The following is an 11706-nucleotide window of genomic DNA, read 5'->3' on the forward strand; positions in this document are numbered from 1 at the left end:
GCACCTCAAGAATAGCCTGCCTGATGAGGTGGTCGTCCAGTGTGTCGACGAGCGGCTCTCCACCCTCGGCAACTGCGTCGTGGGTGGAGAGGTGGTACGCTTATTTCTACCGACATCACCATCTCTGAACACCAATGCGTAGAGATTGGATCAACTGCTCTGAAGGGCCAACTCAGTAGATATTAGAGACAGCATCCTGATCTCAAAGTCTCAGATTTGCTATGTGCACAAACAGATAATTAATAGGTCCAGTCATGGTTAAAATTCTGACTTCATGCTGGATCTTGTGATCTAGCAAGAAAACAGAGCATGTTCGTTAGCAACAGACCAACTTTTATTACCCTGTTACTTGTATGCCTTACCAAGCACAGTACCAGCTTACTCAAAGAGCTCCTTTGAACCTTTCTTCGTAGGTCGATCACGATAGCGGCGATGCCGGGGGAGCTCCCTGACTTGAAAATGCTGGTGCTCTTTGGATGCGGAGCTGTCCTCCTCAGGGGGGCTGGTTGCACGGTGAATGATCTTCTCGACCGCGACATCGATAACAAGGTGATTATGCTTCTTCTTTTTTCCTAGTTGGAGACAACACTTTAGATCTTGCGTGTTAGTAAAAATACCCTTCGGATTCTTGCAACTGTGAACAAAGGGATCGGCTCCAATTTTAAATCTGTCAATATGGCATATGCTTACAGCCTACCGTTTGGATCAGGAATGTACCAAATTAAGTGCCAAATGTCCTGACCATAGTAGATCAGTAGCAGCTAAAACTAACAGCACAGTGGAACCATGGAATGAAATATTCACTAACCATGGTTCCGGACAAGTTGATGTATGATCTGCTAGCTGAGATGTGCATGATCTGGGTGATGAAGAAAATCGTTCGGATTCCCACTGATTTTTCATGATTATTACAACCAGCTACTTCTGACGGATCATGCCATCTCTTGGACTACATATGTACTCCTTCATTATTGAGCAAATACTTTCCTTTGATTTTTTGCAAACCTCTTAGCAGTACTTTTTGTATCCTCTTTTTTGTGTTCTGCTGGCTGATGAGATGTGCATTACCTGGGTGATGAAGAAAATCGATGGGTCACGCCATCTCCTGAAGTACATTTGCACATTTTTACTGCTTTAGACTGACTGTACATGCATTCCTTCATTGGTTATGAACCTTATTGCTCATTGTGTTCTGTTGGGTTGAACTGCATGATTCCGGGTGATGAAGAAAATCGTTCTGATTCCCAATGATATCTCATGATTAGTGTAACCAGCTACTTCTGATGGATGATGGCATCTCCTGTATTACATTTGCACTACTTTATGACTGGTCGTACATGCACTCCCTGTATTGGTCGCAACCTTGTTGCTCTTTGTGTTATATTGGGTCTTTTGCATGCTTCTGCGTGATGAAGAAAATTGTTCGGATTCCCACTGATACTTCATGATTATCACAACCAGCTACTTCTGACAGACCATGCCATTTTGTGCTCTTTAAGAGATTTTGCTCTGTTTTGGGTTTTAATTCATTCAACAGTTTGCTGGTGTTTATTTTCATTTGAGCCTGTGATGTTATAAAAATATTTGCTACTCTTAATGGGTTTATCCCACTTGATGATCTTAACCACCAAGATCTCTGAGGCTCTTAGTTCTAGTCTAATGTTATCAGTACAGTACATCCGCTGTTGCCAGTTTTTGTTCATTATGAGCTGATGTTTGTGCATACCGTTTCTCATCACTCTCTGGCCTGGTATTCAAGAGCTGGAGGAAAAGAGTAAGGAGAAGGCCAAGATCTCCTACGATAGGAGAAAGCAACTGGCGAAGCTCCGCGTCAAGGTCAAGAAGGTAGCCGAAGAGAAGTTAGGATCTCAGCTGTTACATTGTGATGTTTCTTGCTGTTTCTTCAGTGCTCACTAGTTGCTAGTGTTAGACTGCTACCAGTGGGTTAAGATTAGTCTTCAGTGCTCACTAGTTGCTAGTGTAATCATTCTATGAAAGTTCAATCTGATTTGCTACGAATCAGTGTGTGCCGGCCGGCTACATGGAACGTTGTATGGTCGGTCTTCTGACCGCTGAGCTAGGAAGTTGCAGATGTGATCGGCAGTAGCTAATTACAAAGAGTAGAAATCAGTATCCTATTTTAATTAGTGTGGTGCATGCCATTGAAAGGATCCTGACATGTGGTTAGTTATGCTTGTGAACCAAGCTGCACGTTATGTGCTGCCATCATATAAATGCCTGCCATGTTCTTCATCTCCCATCCCTCTGATTCCTCCTGCATGCGTTTTGCTTTGTGTCTCAGATCTGTAGAAGCTGCCGCCGCTGCCGCTGTTGCAGGTGGAACAGGAAGAAGCCCTCATGGCTGCTGCACATCCGAAGTGGCGAGCGCCATCCCATTTTTTGGTACTGTGAAGTGTTAGTTGGTACTGTGAAGTGTTAGTTGATGGTTGATTAGTCTGTTAATCCAAGTATTCTTGCATGCTGTGAATATATACTGCAATCCTATTTTTTGTGTGAAAATTGTACTAGTTATCTGCAATACAAGCTAGACATGAACCAGCTCTTGCTACTAAAGGAACATAGTATAAATTTAGACCTCATGTGTGATGCTATAAATTTAGACCTTTGTGATCTGAGAAGTTGATGCCATATTTGAGGTTTTGGAGATGTATTACTGTTTATTTACTTATGTGATCAGCACCCCAATCCCAAGGTCCTCTATTTGGAGCAGCAAATCAAAGCGTGTTTGCTGCAGTTTGTTTTATACACTTCCTTTTGTAACATCAACAAATAAAATCAGTTGTTTGCATCAGATTTGATCATTCTCACTTATTAGTTGAGTTCTAAGTATGTAGTATCCTTAGTTCTCTTGTTATATTATAGTCAGAATTATACCGTGTGACTGAATCATGTGTTATTTAGTTGGCTGAGCAGTATCTTTAGTTTTCTGATGATTGTTCAACTCTCAATTCTGAATAAATAAGTAGCTGACTCTATTGGTTCGTTCTTTCTTCAGGGCTGCGACTTGATGGTCATGCTCCTGTTTTGCTCTGCTTGATAATTCCAATCAGATCATTGTCAACACTATCATCATCAGGTCTTGATTCCCTTTATTCTCTCCTGCCTTGTGATGTTAGTCCATGTGGGCTTACTAGTATTGTTATATGCTGTCAGTTGAATGGATGGTCGTGGTAGTAGAATAGTACAGTAATTTTTTCTTCAGGTGAATGTGTTACAGTGACGTTCATTGCATGACATGCACTTGTGCCAATATACCATGTTGGTGACTGTAGGTTAGTATTGTTGCTACCTAACATGAGCTTGAATGTTGTAGTGGAAGTGTAGAACAGGTTAACGTGTTGCTGTGAAGTTGTTGGAATTTTTGCTATGCCTTGCTTAATGTTTAATGAACTGAAGCATTTGGGCATGTACCTATAATTGTCTCAATATTTTTTATTGACAATAATTTAACTCCCAATATATCTCACTAATAGTTTATGTACATCAGGATCTAATGCTGTTGAGGATGCTGGTGCTATGACAGAAGATCAAGGAAGCCTCGAGATGCGCACCACAGTTTTAGTTGATGTTGCTAGTTTGCCACCATGTTTTGAGTATTTGATGTTCTTGGTGATGCTAGTTTGCCACCGTGTATATGCTGTTGGACATGCAAACATGTATGTGATGTTGTGAATATTTAAGCGAATGATTCTGTATTTAATAATTTAATAGAGAATTTTTTTTTTGTTGAAATGTGTAAAATTGAAATTTGTGAATGAAAAAGACTGAACACGTTCTACTGGACCAAGTAATATTTTGGGTTTAAAAAGGCTACGGCCCAAACAAAAGTGGACTGGAATGTTGTGCAACAGAATGCAAAATGGCCTAGGCCCAGAAAATAAAAAGGCTGAATAGTAGGGCTTGGTCCATATAGCTGACCAAAATTAATAAGAAAAAAATATATAAAAAGGCTGAATTGTTGGGCTCGGCCCATCTAAAACACCAAATTGGACCGGGCCGATTCTAATTTACGACCTTTTCAATTGGTCGCAATTTTGCCACGTCAGATTGCCACGTCGGATCCGACGTGGCCTGGGCAGACAGCCAGTGACCAAAACAAAAGGTCATGGGTTCAACGACCTTCTGTTAAATGTCGCTAATTTCAGTTTACGACCGCCAGCTTTTGACCTTCTGTTTTTGGTCACAAAAAGGTCGCAAATGAAAAACTATGACCTTTCAACGGCCAATAGTGAGGGTCACAAGTTGACATATTTCTTGTAGTGTGTTTTGCTCATGGAAGAGGCTTAGTCAACGGGTCTGCAACATTCAGATCCGTATGTATTTTGCAAATCTCTATGTCTCCCACCTGGACTTGATCCCGGATGGAGTTGAAGCGTCTCTTGATGTGCGTGGTTCTCTTGTGAAATCTGGATTCCTTTGCCAAGGCAATTGCACCAGTATTGTCATAAAAGACTTTCATTGGACCCGATGCACTAGGTATGACACCTAGATCGGATATGAACTCCTTCATCCAGACTCCTTCATTTGCTGCTTCCGAAGCAGCTATGTACTCCGCTTCACACGTAGATCCCGCCACGACGCTTTGTTTAGAACTGCAGCAACTGACAACTTCACCGTTCAATATAAACACGTATCTGGTTTGTGATTTAGAATCGTCCAGATCAGTGTCAAAGCTTGCATCGAGGTAACCATTTACGACGAGCTCTTTGTCACCTCCATAAATGAGAAACATATCCTTAGTCCTCTTTAGGTACTTCAGGATGTTCTTGACCGCTGTCCAGTGATCCACTCCTGGATTACTTTGGTACCTCCCTGCCAAACTAATAGCAAGGCACACATCAGGTCTGGTACACAACATTGCATACAGATAGATCCTATGGCTGAAGCATAGGGAACACTTTTCATTTTCTCTCTATCTTCTGCAGTGGTCGGGCATTGAGTCTGACTCAACTTCACACCTTGTAACACAGGCAAGAACCCTTTCTTTGCTTGATCCATTTTGAACTTCTTCAAAACATGATCAAGGTATGCGCTTTGTGAAAGTCCAATTAAGCATCTTGATCTATCTCTATAGATCTTGATGCCCAATATATAAGCAGCTTCACCAAGGTCTTTCATTGAAAAACTCATATTCAAGTATCTTTTTATGATATCCAGAAATTCTATATAATTTCCAATCAGTAATATGTCATCCACATATAATATTAGAAATCCTACAGAGTTCCCACTCACTTTCTTGTAAATACAGGCTTCTCCAAAAGTCTGTATAAAACCATATGCTTTGATCACACTATCAAAACGTTTATTCCAACTCTGAGAGGCTTGCACCAGTCCATAAATGGATTACTGGAGCTTGCACACTTTGTGAGCTCCCTTTGGATCGACAAAACCTTCTGGTTGCATCATATACAACTCTTCTTCCAGAAATCCATTCAAGAATGCAGTTTTGACATCCATTTGCAAAATTTCATAATCATAAAATACGGCAATTGCTACGGGTGAGAAAGTCTCATCGTAGTCAACCACTTGAACTGAAGGAAATATGCCCTAGAGGCAATAATAAAGTTATTATTTATTTCCTTATTTCATGATAAATGTTTATTATTCATGCTAGAATTGTATTAACCGGAAACATAATACATGTGTGAATACATAGACAAACAGAGTGTCACTAGTATGCCTCTACTTGACTAGCTCGTTAATCAAAGATGGTTATGTTTCCTAACCATGGACAAAAGAGTTGTTATTTGATTAACGGGATCACATCATTAGATGAAAGATCTGATTGACATGACCCATTCCATTAGCTTAGCACCCGATCGTTTAGTATGTTGCTATTGCTTTCTTCATGACTTATACATGTTCCTATGACTATGAGATTATGCAACTCCCGTTTGCCGGAGGAACACTTTGTGTGCAACCAAACGTCACAACGTAAATGGGTGATTATAAAGGTGCTCTACAGGTGTCTCCAAAGGTAGATGTTGGGTTGGCGTATTTCGAGATTAGGATTTGTCACTCCGATTGTCGGAGAGGTATCTCTCGGCCCTCTCGGTAATGCACATCACATAAGCCTTGCAAGCATTGCAACTAATGAGTTAGTTGCGAGATGATGTATTATGGAACGAGTAAAGAGACTTGCCGGTAACGAGATTGAACTAGGTATTGGATACCGACGATCGAATCTCGGGAAAGTAACATACCGATGACAAAGGGAACAACGTATGTTGTTATGCGGTCTGACCAATAAAGACCTTCGTAGAATATGTAGGAGCCAATATGGGCATCCAGGTCCCGCTATTGGTTATTGACCAGAGACGTGTCTCGGTCATGTCTACATTGTTCTCGAACCGTAGGGTCCGCACGCTTAAGGTTTCGATGACAGTTATATTATGAGTTTATGAGTTTTGATGTACCGAAGGAGTTCGGAGTCCCGGATGAGATCGGAGACATGACAAGGAGTCTCGAAATGGTCAAGACGTAAAAATTGATATATTGGACGAGTATATTCGGACATCGGAAAGGTTCCGAGTGATCCGAGTATTTTTCGGAGTACCGGAGAGTTACAGGAATTCGCCGGGGAGTATATGGGCCTTATTGGGCTTTAGGGGAAAGAGATAGGAGAGGTTGGGCGCTACCCCAAGGCCTAGTCCGAATTGGACTTGGGGGAAGGGCTGCGCCCCCTCCTTCCTTCTCTCCTCTTTTCCCTTGCCTTGACTCCTACTCCTAATACATGGAAGGACTCCTAGTTGGACTAGGAAAAGGGGAATCCTACTCCCGATGGGAGTAGGACTCCCCTAGGGCGCGCCATAGAGAGGGCCGGCCCTCCCCTCCTCCACTCCTTTATATACGGGGGCAGGGGGTACCCCATACACACACAAGTTGATCTTCGTGATTGTTCCTTAGCCGTGTGCGGTGCCCCCCTCCACCATATTCCACCTCGGTCATATTGTAGCAGTGCTTAGGCGAAGCCCTGCGACGGTTGAACATTAAGAACGTCACCACGCTGTCGTGCTGACGGAACTCCTCCCCGATGCTTTGCTGGATCGGAGCCCGGGGAGCGTCATCGAGCTGTACGTGTGCTAAGAACTCGGAGGTGCCGAAGTAACGGTGCTTGGATCGGTCGGATCGGGAAGACGTACGACTACTTCCTCTACGTTGTGTCAACGCTTCCGTTGCGGTCTACGAGGGTACGTAGACAACACTCTCCCCTCTCGTTGCTGTGCATCACCATGATCTTGCGTGTGCGTAGGAAATTTTTGAAATTACTATGTTCCCCAACAGTGGCATCCGAGCCTAGGTTTTATGGTTTGATGTTATATGCACGAGTAGAACACAAGTGAGTTGTGGGCGATATAAGTCATACTGCCTACCAGCATGTCATACTTTGGTTCGGCGGTATTGTTGGATGAAGCGGCCCGGACCAACATTACGCGTACGCTTACGCGAGACAGGTTCTCCCGACGTGCTTTGCACAGAGGTGGCTTGCGGGTGACTGTTTCTCCAACTTTAGTTGAACCTAGTGTGGCTATGCCCGGTCCTTGTGAAGGTTAAAATGGCATAAACTTGACAAACTATCGTTGTGGTTTTGATGCGTAGGTGAGATTGGTTCTTGCTTAAGCCCATAGCAGCCACATAAAACTTGCAACAACAAAGTAGAGGACGTCTAACTTGTTTTTGCAGGGCATGTTGTGATGTGATATGGTCAAGACATGATGCTAAATATTATTGTATGAGATGATCATGTTTTGTAACCAAGTTATCGGCAACTGGCAGGAGCCATATGGTTGTCGCTTTATCGTATGCAATGCAATCGCGATGTAATGCTTTACTTTATCACTAAGCGGTAGCGATAGTCGTGGAAGCATAAGATTGGCGAGACGACAACGATGCTACGATGGAGATCAAGGTGTCGCGCCGGTGACGATGGTGATCATGACGGTGCTTCGGAGATGGGGATCACAGGCACAAGATGATGATGGCCATATCATATCACTTATATTGATTGCATGTGATGTTTATCTTTTATGCATCTTATCTTGCTTTGATTAACGGTAGCATTATAAGATGATCTCTCACTAATTATCAAGAAGTGTTCTCCCTGAGTATGCACCGTTGCGAAAGTTCTTCGTGCTGAGACACCACGTGATGATCGGGTGTGATAGGTTCTACGTTCAAATACAACGGGTGCAAAACAGTTGCACACGCGGAATACTCAGGTTATACTTGACGAGCCAAGCATATACAGATATGGCCTCGGAACACAGAGACCGAAAGGTTGAGCGTGAATCATATAGTAGATATGATCAACATAGTGATGTTCACCAATGAAACTACTCCATCTCACGTGATGATCGGACATGGTTTAGTTGATTTGGATCATGTGATCACTTAGAGGATTAGAGGGATGTCTATCTAAGTGGGAGTTCTTAAGTAATATGATTAATTGAACTTTAATTTATCATGAACTTAGTCCTGGTAGTATTAGCATATCTATGTTGTAGATCAATAGCTCGCGTTGTTGCTTTCATATGTTTATTTTGATATGTTCCTAGAGAAAAAATGTGTTGAAAGATGTTAGTAGCAATGATGCGGATTGGATCCGTGATCTGAGGTTTATCCTCATTGCTGCATAGAAGAATTATGTCCTTGATGCACCGCTAGGTGACAGACCTATTGCAGGAGCAGATGCAGACGTTATGAACGTTTGGCTAGCTCAATATGATGACTACTTGATAGTTTAGTGCACCATGCTTAACGGCTTAGAATCGGGACTTCAAAGACGTTTTGAACGTCATGGACCATATGAGATGTTCCAGGAATTGAAGTTAATATTTCAAGCAAATACCCGAGTTGAGAGATATGAAGTCTCTAACAAGTTCTATAGCTAAAAGATGGAGGAGAATCACTCAACTAGTGAGCATGTGCCCACATTGTCTGAGTACTACAATCGCTTGAATCAAGTGGGAGTTAATCTTCCAGATAAGATAGTGATTGACAGAATTCTCTAGTGACCATCACCAAGTTAGTAGAACTTCGTGATGAACTATAATATGCAAGGGATAACGGAAACAACTCCCAAGCTCTTCGTGATGCTGAAATCAATGAAGGTAGAAATCAAGAAAAACATCAAGTGTTGATGGTTAACAAGACCACTAGTTTCAAGAAAAGGGCAAAGGGAAGAAGGGGAACTTCAAGAAGAGCGGCAAGTAAGTTGCCGCTCAAGTGAAGAAGCCCAAGTCTGGTCCTAAGCCTGAGACTAAGTGCTTCTACTGCAAAGGGACTGGACACTGGAAGTGGAACTACCCCAAGTAATTGGCGGATAAGAAGGATGGCAAAGTGAACATAAGTATATTTGATATACATGTTATTGATGTGTACTTTACTAGTGTTTATAGCAACCCCTAAGTATTTGATACTAGTTCAGTTGCTAAGATTAGTAACTCGAAACGGGAGTTGCAGAATAAACAGAGACTAGTTAAGGGTGAAGTGACGATGTGTGTTGGAAGTGGTTCCAAGATTGATATGATCATCATCGCACACTCCCTATAATTTCAGGATTAGTGTTGAACCTAAATAAGTGTTATTTGGTGTTTGCGTTGAGCATGAATATGATTTGATCATGTTTATTGTAATACGGTTATTCATTTAAGTAAGAGAATAAATTGTTGTTCTGTTTACATGAATAAAACCTTATATGGTCATACACCCAATGAAAATAGTTTGTTGGATCTCGATCGTAGTGATACACATAATCATAATATTGAAACCAAAAGATGCAAAGTTAATAATGATAGTGCAACTTATTTGTGGCACTGCCGTTTAGGTCATATTGGTGTAAAGCGCATGAAGAAACTCCATGCTGATGGGATTTTGGAATCACTTGATTATGAATCACTTGATGCTTGCGAACCATGCCTCATGGGAAAGATGACTAAGACTCCGTTCTCCGGAGCGAGCAACTGACTTATTGGAAATAATACATATTGATGTATGCGGTCCGATGAGTGTTAAGGCTCACGGCAAGTATCGTTATTTTCTGAACTTCACAGATGATTTGAGCAGATATGGGTATATCTACTTGATGAAACATAAGTCTGAAACATTTGAAAAGTTCAAAGAATTTCAGAGTGAAGTAGAAAATCATCGTGACAAGAAAATAAAAAGTTTCTACGATATGATCGCAGAGGTAAAATATTTGAGTTACGAGTTTGGCCTTCAATTAAAACAATGTGAAATAGTTTCACTACTCACGCCACCTGGAACACCATAGTGTAATGGTGTGTCCGAACGTCATAACCGTACTTTATTAGATATAGTGCGATCTATGATGTCTCTTACCGATCTACCACTATCGTTTTGGGATTATGCATTAGAGACAGCTGCATTCACGTTAAATAGGGCACCATCTAAATCCGTTGAGACGACACCGTATGAACTATGGTTTGGCAAGAAACCTAAGCTGCCGTTTCTTAAAGTTTGAGGTTGCAATGCTTACATGAAAAAATTTCAACCTGATAAGCTCAAACTCAAATCGGAGAAGTGCGTCTTCATAGGATACCCAAAGGAAACTGTTGGGTACACCTTCGATCACAGATCCGAAGGCAAATTCGTTGCCAAGAATGGATCCTTTCCAGAGAAGGAGTTTCTCTCGAAAGAAGTGAGTGGGAGGAAAGTAGAAAACTTGATAAGGTAATTGTACCTTCTCCCTTATTGGAAAGTAGTTCATCACAAAAATCTGTTCTTGTGACTACTACACCAATTAGTGAGGAAGCTAATGATGATGATCATGTAACTTCAGATCAAGTTACTACCGAATATCGTAGGTAAACCAGAGTGAGATCCGCACCAGAGTGGTACGGTAATCCTGTTCTGGAGGTCATGTTACTTGACTATGACGAACCTACGAACTATGACGAAGCGATGATGAGCCCAGATTCCGCGAAATGGTTTGAGGCCATGAAGTCTGAGATATGATCCATGTATGAGAACAAAGTTTGGACTTTGGTTGACTTGCCTGATGATCGGCAAGCAATTGAGAATAAATGGATCTTCAAGAGGAAGACGGACGCTGATAGTAGTGTTACTATCTACAAAGCTAGAATTGTCGCAAAAGGTTTTTTCGACAAGTTCAAGGTGTTGATTACGATGAGAGCTTCTCACTCGTATCTATGCTTGAGTCTGTCAGAATCATGTTAGTAATTGCCGCATTTTATGAAATCTGGCAAAAGGATAAACAAAACTGCATTCCTTAATGGATTTATTAAAGAAGAGTTGTATATGATGCAACCAGAAGGTTTTGTCAATCCGAAAGATGCTAACAAAATGTGCAAGCTCCAGCAATCCATCTGTGAACTGGTGCAAGCATCTCGGAGTTGGAATATACGCTTTGATGAGTTGAAGCCTGTATACAGACTTGCGGTGAAGCCTGTATTTACAAGAATGTGAGTGGGAGCACAACAACATTTTTGATAAGTATATGTGAATGACATATTGTTGATCGGAAATAATGTAGAATTATTCTGTAAAGCATAAAGGAGTGTTTGAAAGGAGTTTTTCAAAGAAAGACTTCGGTGAAGCTGCTTACATATTGAGCTTCAAGATCTATAGAGATAGATCAAGACGCTTGATAAGTTTTTTCAATGAGTACATACCTTGACAAGTTTTTGAAGTAGTTCAAAATGG

At 41.5% G+C, this 11706-nt stretch overlaps 1 non-coding gene and 3 pseudogenes across 1 annotated transcript; all 4 read left to right on the forward strand.

The window, feature by feature from the left end:
- The first annotated feature begins 857 nt into the window (after positions 1 to 857).
- Positions 858 to 933, forward strand: LOC125511777 (annotated as a pseudogene).
- Positions 934 to 1213: 280 nt separating this feature from the next.
- Positions 1214 to 1289, forward strand: LOC125511783 (annotated as a pseudogene).
- A 111-nt stretch (positions 1290 to 1400) lies between these two features.
- Positions 1401 to 1476, forward strand: LOC125511784 (annotated as a pseudogene).
- An 85-nt stretch (positions 1477 to 1561) lies between these two features.
- Positions 1562 to 1644, forward strand: LOC125511727. Its single transcript, XR_007285082.1, has one exon. It is a non-coding gene; the product is annotated as a small nucleolar RNA SNORD24 (small nucleolar RNA).
- Positions 1645 to 11706: the final 10062 nt, after the last annotated feature.

This window comes from Triticum urartu, chromosome 5 (assembly GCF_003073215.2).
Source record: "Triticum urartu cultivar G1812 chromosome 5, Tu2.1, whole genome shotgun sequence".
In the NCBI taxonomy this organism is placed as follows: Eukaryota; Viridiplantae; Streptophyta; class Magnoliopsida; order Poales; family Poaceae; genus Triticum; species Triticum urartu.